Source organism: Austrofundulus limnaeus, unplaced genomic scaffold, assembly GCF_001266775.1.
Source record: "Austrofundulus limnaeus strain Quisiro unplaced genomic scaffold, Austrofundulus_limnaeus-1.0 Scaffold5, whole genome shotgun sequence".
Classification (NCBI taxonomy): Eukaryota; Metazoa; Chordata; class Actinopteri; order Cyprinodontiformes; family Rivulidae; genus Austrofundulus; species Austrofundulus limnaeus.
In genome coordinates this window covers 1,430,930-1,437,064 of record NW_013952407.1, presented here as the reverse complement: position 1 = coordinate 1,437,064, position 6,135 = coordinate 1,430,930, and the positions used below count along the sequence as shown (strand labels likewise).

The following is a 6,135-nucleotide window of genomic DNA, read 5'->3' as shown; positions in this document are numbered from 1 at the left end:
GTGTGTGTGTGTGTGTGGAGCAGCCTGCTTCAGTCAAAAAAAGTACATGGGTTTGAATGGATGCATGTGTGTGAACTCTGCAGTCACCTGATCCCTTGTGCATTATTTCTGTGGAAAACGAACAGCAATTGTCACAGCAAGCTGCATTTATTGCTACCTTCTTTAGTGTTTAAAAAAAAATTAGTATGCAAACAAACTCTAAACTCACAAAATAATACTGCAATTAAATAATGCAACATAGACCAATAGTTTTAACAAAATGTTTCTTTTTTATTATTCTTTTTTGTTATCACAGCAGTATATTTTAGGCCAAAAATGTTGAGAATCTACATTGACAGGAAGCCTAAAAAGACACGTGTTTTCACTAGTCGTGCAGCAGTTATACAAGGACATATGTGTTTCCTGTAATATGGTGTTAATATATCTCCATGTCCTTACAACCAAGACAATATGAGCAACAGCTGTTTTACCTGGCCTGCTGCCTCTGCCATGATACAAAAGCTGTTAATCTTGCCAATAAAACCTCATTAAACGTGCAGAAGCAGTGAGTCACCGGCATGTCAGCTACTGCCGGCACGTTCTCTGTCTCTACCTATGTGTGATGTATAAACCCATGAGCTTGTTCATGATGATAATCTGTCAATCTGTTAAACCATTAAATCAGACATGAAGATGTTATAGGTTTCCTACTAATGTGTCACCTGCTCGGCAATAGTTTGAGATAGGCATGTGAAGAGGCAATTAATAAAATCATACTTCTGCTACTGGGATTCTACTGGTCATGGTTAATGCTAACAGATATTAATGTATTTTGATGATAGAGGAAACCTCACTCTTCAGTATAATTATGCTAATGTAATAGCTCGAGCACTTAACTGTCTATCCATGACACCGCACAAGGCACTTTATCGAGGCTCGACCTGAACACCTTCCTTCTGTGAAGAATAAAAGTGGCCCTTTAATCTATAAAAAGGGAAACTCAACACAAACTTTTCCTCTCTTTCGTTAGTTTAAAACATTCTTAGATTCTATAACGGAGTGACACGCCAGTTATCAGCTTGGGAGACTGTTTACTGCAAGGTAACATAACTAGATTGAATTTAAAAGACAAAGACATTTCTTTTATTTTTTTATTATTATTCACTGCTTTTATGCTCTGACCTTTGTGTTTTGTATATATAGGTGGAATCCAAAGTTTTCAATGTCTTACTGAAATAAAAGCTCGATTAATGGAAAGGTTCACTCTCTGTAAACTGTTGAAGTAAATTAAGAGTTAGATGTTATCTCAATCTTTTCAAAGAAAATTTATTCATGGTTCTACACAACTGATAAATTCATTAAAATGACCTTGTTTTGTGGTTGGTGCTAAGGAGATTAAGCTGTAGACTTTCAGACCATTGTGTTGAATAAGTATGTCATCAATACTTGTGTTCTGTTTGAGTTTAATCCAAATTACAACACCAAAAAAGGAGAAATSACAGGAAATAACAGCACCTGACACACACACACACACATGCATTCACTCCAGTCTGCAGGCATCTACACCAACTCCTGCATGGTTGGCAGGCTCTTTTTACAAATTATTTGACCTAACCACAGATCATAGCTGCTTGGATTACACCTCAATCTCTAATCTTGACATGTAACATGAGTAGCTTTTGTTAGGAAGGTGGTCTTGAATATCATGGAGATGCTATGATCACAAGGAGCAGAGCAGCTTGGCTTGCAGAACAAGAGGAAAGGGCATTGCAAGTGTGCAGAATTGGAAATATTGGTTGGTTCATAACACCTTGATAAACATGCATAAATAAAATGTTTCTTTTATAAATAATTAAGCATTATTTGAATTATGACACCATAGCTTAACCTTCAAAAATAAGAAAACTAAAAGCAGAACGCTGTACATACAAATAGTGACGTACACTCAAAAAACAGTTTGTTGGATTTCCTTAACCAATGTTTGTCAACAATTGTCACTCAACTGAGTGAAGTGTAACACAACTTTCAAATTTATTTTTAAAGAAAATGTGAAAGTTTATTTACACTTACTCATTGCAGTTTAGTGGAAATTGTTGACAAAACTTGGTTAAGTAAATCCAACAATCATTTTTTTAACATAGAACTGTACAGTATTTCTCTGTTAAAAATACAACACGATTATGTAATATATGTCACAAGAACAAAATAAAGTGTAAAATATGTGGTCTGTTTGATAATTAGTTTTAACATTTGTTGAAACTTTGAACTAAGAAGGCAAGAATTCTGTAACCTTATGTTACCAAAACATAATGAAACAAGTGTCAACAACCAAAACGACTCAGGACGAAGGGATGCGTCAGCAACTCATGTGACCTTAAAGGCCCTATTATTGTTGTTGTTATAACAATGATTTAGAAGCCTCTAACTCCCAACTATCAGTCGTAACTGGAAAGGTTTTTTGGACAAGAAGTAAAACGTCTTCAAGAATCAAGAGAATAAGTCCTGTTGCCTTCTACTGAACTACTTAGGGTAGCCATCCATCCATCCAACCATCCATATCTGTCATCCTCTTTCATATGGGCACACCAAGGCCTCTTTAGTAGAACAACCAATGGCAACCTAATTAAATTCAATTGCAATTTTACAGAATTACACCCCTTTTGCACACATACACAAACATACATGAGCACAGGCAATGCCCCCTTTTTTACTTCTACTGCCACAAGCTAAAATCCTCAATTCATTAGAGGAGAAAAACACACAGTCCAACACTCACATGCATTCATCTGGCAAATGTGGCCTGAGGAATAATGATTTACTGTGGCTCATATTTCACCTGAATGCACAGGGCAAACAGTTGACTGAAGTGTTGTAGAGAAATGCTAACTGAGGCATTTTTTGACTGGAGCAACCGGACAGGCACTGTTTTGTGCTATTTGTGTGAATGTGTTTTTTTTATACGTTTGAGTAGATATAAAGTGTGTAATACACAGTACGCAGTCAGGACACAAACCATTTCGAGTCTACTATATATTATTGTGTCGCAMGAAAATGTACTTAGCTGTGTATCTGCATGCAAAACATCACTTCACACAGCTCATTAAGTTCAATTTTAAAGCGAATGAAAACGTTTTGAAGCAAACCCAATGCGTCTCAACAATACGGGCTCTGTGTTCAGACAGTGGACTCTTTTCTGTCTGCGCAGGAGTGCGGCCAGAGCAGGTAGGGCCAGCATCAAATCAGTCTCAGCTACCACCCTGCCCTGCCCTCTGTTCTCCTCCTAAAGAGCTTCCACTTATCTGCCCGCTACAGGACTGTCTGTGCGCAGCCGACCACTGTCATGTAGAAACCATTCTCAAATTGATTGTGACAGCGCGGGGAGTCCGGATTTTTCTGCTTCAGAATTCTAGCTGCCATTTCAATGCTTACAGTGTTAAGCTTTTTTTTTTCTTTCTCACTCGGTTTTTTTTTTTCCAGCAGATTCCTTCAAAATGAATACAGCTTGTGTTCCAATTTAGTAACTACATATTTCCCTCCAGTTTGTGTAAATGCTTGAACAGAATGCATGTTTTTTGCCCCCAATGGGAGGGTGGTAAACTGGCACTCAGCAGGGAAACTTAAACAGCTCTGTTGAGTATGAACCGCAATGATGGTGCACAGTGCAAGCATGCAACAGAGGGGGTACTTATCTTCTATTGGACACTGTGCACTAGATTCATATACATTTTCCATAGTATATATGTATTACTTTTAAAATAATATATTACCAAGCAGTATGTGATGGAAGTCTGAGCATCCACGTCTGATGTCTTTTTGGCCTACTTCTTTCCCCTGCACTCCCTCCACCTAGCCTTTTATTATCTACCACTTTGTGTGGCTTGGAGCCCTTCCAGTTGGCCTGCCTTTCTTCTTCTGTGGTTTTGTTCAGGAGATTTCATCGTTCCTGCAGATTGACAGCTAAGCTCAGGTATGAAAACAAACAGTTAGCTCAGGAATTGACGGGTGAAAAGAAATCCGCAGCTAATGCTCCCTCACAAACTTTTCTTTTTGCCTGCTCATACTGATACTAAGCCTTTAAAGCGAGTTAGAAAAGGCAGATGGAGATTTGAAATCATTAACCTCTGATAATACAATCCAACATGTTTGACTTAAGCGCGTTGCCTCTACAAGACCTTTGTGCTTGTTTCTCCTGACTCTATACGTCTAAACCATTATGCAGCCTAACACCCACACTCCAATAAGCTATAATTACAGATGTGTCGTCTGCAGGAGCTAAAAGGCTGGGTTGGCAGACCTTGAAAAGCAAATCTTTGATGCTGTTGATACGATTGTTTTGCTTTGTTTGTTTACTGTACTTTTGTGTTCACTTCAACAGGATAAAGCATTCGAGGCATGTTTGAACACAACCTTGGTAAAAGAATGTCTTGTTTCATAGGTAAACCCTCAGGTCAAGTTCTATCACACCGATCGATTTTCATTTTAGATTTGTTTTCTAAGAAAAGCTAAATAAAATAAATTTACTTTCACACCAGTCGCATTCCAACACTTGCTTTTGCAACAAAATTACTTGTCTTTCAAGGTTTTCATGAAACAATGTCCAACGGAAGCGTAAAGGTGCCTGGTATAATTGGCTGAGGAATCAGTCAGCGATCTGCGTAGAATTATGCAAGGCCACTCAGCCACTATACTGTAGTCTTTATCTGCATGTCAGCCTTTATTTTCTGCTATCTTTCATCCATTTGAAACCTACAGGCATGTTTGCCTTTTGTACTCGTTTTAACCTAACAATTAATGGAACCTCTAATTCATCACAACACTTTAGATCTTAATCATAAGGTGTTTTCTGCCTGCTACCTTTGTTTGTGTTTTAATTAGGCAGACCTTGTGCATCTCCAACCCTGGGCTTCTTTTTAATTGCCCATATTTACATCAGGCCGACATCAAACGCAGAGAGAGAGACATTTGTAAGGGTTGAGCACAAAGCAGCCCTTTGAAATGTCTACAGTCATATGAAATGGCATGCTAATTAAAAATCTAAGGCTGCCTCAGTGATAGGAGAAGCGTTTATATTTGTAACTGTGGCGTATAGACCATCTCCATAACTCATCAGCACACAGAAGCCATAGTGTTTATTATCAGGCTCCCTATACCTGTTTACGGACCACCAAGTAACCTTCCCGTTTCTCCATTTGTCAGAAAGCAGGAAAGTCCTAACTGTAATTTAACACCAACTTTCAAAAGGCTAAATCATCTTAAATATTTTTACACTGTGCACTTTGCCATGTGCATGGTTTGTCAGTGTAGATCAGACACAATGAATCTAGTTTATCTAGAATTGATTTGTTCTTTAGTTCATTAAGGTTATTGCCAATGAATATACCTATGAGAGCATCCAGCAGCTGTTTATTCTTCCCTCTGCAAGTGCAGAAATGACAATTCATTTTTACTTTAGTTCCACCCATAAACAATAAAGCAAAATATACAAAAAGCATGTTTTCTTTTTAGATTTACGGACTTTATGAACTTTAAATTAGATGATGTAAAGCTTATTTACAGTTTCTAGATTTTAGTTTGGGAGTCTAAGGTTTACATGTGTGGGGTTCAGAAAACATGTAAACAAGCCCTGTGATGGACTGGTGAACTGTCCAAGGTGTATCCCTCCCCTTACACATTGACTGACTGCTGGATTTGGTGATCCCTGTGATCCTGAAAGGAAGAATTGTGTAAGGATGGATGGATGGATGGATGGATGGATGGATGGATTCAAAAACACACTTATTGATTCACTGATGAAGTAATTCTTGTAAACCTTTAAGTCCCCTTCAGAATACTGTCTCAAAGGATCCAAAGTGGACACCTTACAAAAATGAATGAAAAATTTTGGTACTAAGTATTTTACATTTTTAAAACAAGTTAGGTGCAAAAGCATTTAATGATCATGTTGTTAAATAAAATAAAATGAGCTGGGGTTGTATAAGCCATTATGTGAAAAATGTTTTTGTGAGATTGATACTCCCTGTACAAGTTGTAAATGAGCATAAAGTTGAAATATTCATTTTTAAAAAGGGGCATTATTAATGATATAGTTTCCAAAAATCCAAACACACACACACACACACACACACACACACACACACACACACACACACACACACA

The 6,135-nt window shown here is 37.7% G+C and overlaps 1 protein-coding gene across 4 annotated transcripts in view; it reads right to left on the bottom strand.

The window, feature by feature from the left end:
- The window catches only part of sox6 (SRY-box transcription factor 6), a 78,577-nt gene that overhangs the window by 5,404 nt on the left and 67,038 nt on the right, over window positions 1–6,135 (bottom strand). The gene's annotated exons all lie outside the window — the stretch shown is intronic.